The following is a 2,730-nucleotide window of genomic DNA, read 5'->3' as shown; positions in this document are numbered from 1 at the left end:
TCCAGCAACCAAACAGTCGGTGTAAAGGTGTTCATTCACCAAGCAGATACCTAGCGCAAGCCATCACGTCTGCATTAACCACACGTGGTTGTGGCAAAAGATGCAAACAAACATGCGCTGATAAATATACGCCTTGTCTTTGAAAGCTGACTGAACACGTGTGTTCGCATGTGCATAACTCCAGTGGCTTCCTCGTATCGGAAGGAACAGGCGTTCCAGACGGCCGCAGAAGCGCATCAGAAAGTGCGCGGCGATGCCGTGACCGCCGTCTTTGTGCGATGGCTTAGTAGCCAGAAGCCGTCGCCGCTGCTGTGAGGATGGGGCATGGTGACGCGTTTCAGCAGCCCTGCAGCACGCCGCTGCCCCACACACTGCTGCCCCACACACCTAAACGCGGCTATGCGGTCGGACATGGTACGACATTGTGTGCGTAGCTACATATGTGTAGGGGTGTTAGAGAGAGAGCCGTTATGCATGGCAGCTTATGGGAAACAAACACAGTGGGCGGGGCTACGTGAGTGCACGGGGGGGGGGTGCTCTCAACGACGTCCGCACCAGGCAGCCCGGGGCCCCACCCCTCAGCGGGGGTTGAGTATAAAGGGGGATGTGTCAGAGGGCTCGGGGCAGAATGTTAAAGCTAAACCAGTGAAGAGCGAAGATCGTCTAGCTAGAGCCCTGGACTCCCCTGGGACGCCGCCCTTGTCAGGGCCGCGCAGGACCGAGCCAGCGGCGTGGTCCCGAGAACCAGAGCTAGTGCTCTGGGACTCCGGGTACCGTAGCCCGACTTACCAGTGTCGGGCCAGACAGCCTCCCCTAGCCCGTTAGTGGAGGACTAGGAGGTAGGTCAGAGATAGCTAGCAGTGTATTCCCAGCTAGCCGGGTGAGGGGGCCGATACCCCCTCCAGTATTGTATGTCCGCGGTTGTGACAACTGTTGCGGAATAAATACGTGTGCCTCAACCCCGGGTGTCCAAGAGTCCTCAACGGTATTACATATGCACTTTCAAGGGCCCCGCGCTAAATGCTTTCAAGCTATCAATTCCGTTTCGATTTAAAGCTTTCGTGACTGCAGGGATTCATCTTCTTGGTTCTTTCGGTAAAGTCACGTAGAAGGGAAATAATAAAATAAAAAAATATATAATAAAATACAATTCTCACGACGTTTCGGCCTCAACGCAAGCAGCCGTCCTCAGGTGAAGTATTTCCCTTCTACGTGACTTTACCGAAACTATCAATTCCGGTTCAGTGATTCTGCACTTGCTCTATTACTATAGTACTATACCACCTTCAACTTTTACGAACGACTGGGTGTTTAAGGTTAGCGATTTGTCGTATTATTTGGCTGTATAGCAAATGAAAAACATTCAATTACTTTACTATGCAAGTAAAAAAAAATGTGTGTTTAAATATAATTTATTTCCTTTAGGGCCCCTTTAAAACATATGCTACGTCAGGTCCCGCACTAGCTTAATCCGGCACTGCTACCTGGTGTTGTTGAGCCGGCTGAACACAAACTGGCGGCGGAGGACGGAGCAAAGCCGGCGGAATCTGCCGCTGATCTCGTTCAGCCAACCCCAAGGCACCACCCCGGGGGTCTGTCCCGTGATCTCCTGCCAGCAGCGTCGCCTTCGACACTTTTCACGTGATAGCCTCGAAGCGCACCTAGCCTGGCACGGGCGCCGTGCTGACGTCACCGCCACAGTGGCAAACGGCAGCGGTTGTTGTTGTCGTCATAGGATACTTAAGGCGTTGACATAGACCGTGGTCTCCGGCAGTAGTTCTCAGAGTGTTGTTCCACGCACCACCACGTGGCCCGCGACGATCGTTCACGTGGGCCGAGGGACTGTGACGCACAACGCCGCTTGATCCGCGACAATCACGAACAACGTCTTCCATGCCTTTTGTTTCGGATATTAATAAACACAGTATTTAACTTATGATGTTTAATTCGTGAAGTTAGGTAACAGCTAAACCAACGTAGCCCTAAGAGTTAAATGCCCCACCTTAAAAAAAAACGTACAGCTGCGTTTTAACAAAAAGCGATGTTTGTTATGTTGCGGTGTTATGCATCACTTCGTACGAGTGGTGTTTAGAGTGAGAGGTTAATGAGTTGTGTCACCAGGGGTGCGGGGGGGGGTCATCCGTGGAAATGTTTACATCGGCTGAGTGGTCTGCGGGCCTAACAAGTTTGAGAAACACTGCACCTCAACTTTGTTTTATTTGACCAGTGTCAGGCCCCACAGAGCTATGTAGCTCGCTTTCAGAAGCGACCTGGCCACAAGTGATAGCTCAACGAAGTGGCTCATCATCATCACCGGTGTGGAAATGTTTAGCAGCAGCCAAATACTCCACGTGACCATGGGGATGATGATGAGAGAGACACGCAAACTCCAAATACAGCAGCAGGCGTCAGGGTCGGTTTCGAACCCACGACCTCCTGCATACCAAGCGAGGTAGTTAACATCCCAAAGCCACCGTGATGATGATGAGAGAGAGACACGCAAACTCCAAATATACAGCAGCAGGCGTTAGGGTCGGAATCGAACCCCCGACCTCCTGTACACCAGGCGAGGTAGTTAACATATCCTAGCCACCGCGGCGCCCCACTGCTCTAGAGGGATGACACGGTCAGTGCACCGTCTTCCTCGTGTTTCAAACGTTGCACGCACGAGGCGATGCGCGTGGCATTCAAACGAAGGCGAGAAGAATCCCGTTCGGCTGGAAAGGGAAA

This window comes from Lampetra fluviatilis, chromosome 27 (assembly GCF_964198595.1).
Source record: "Lampetra fluviatilis chromosome 27, kcLamFluv1.1, whole genome shotgun sequence".
In the NCBI taxonomy this organism is placed as follows: domain Eukaryota; kingdom Metazoa; phylum Chordata; class Hyperoartia; order Petromyzontiformes; family Petromyzontidae; genus Lampetra; species Lampetra fluviatilis.
Note: the sequence above shows the minus strand (reverse complement) of the source record.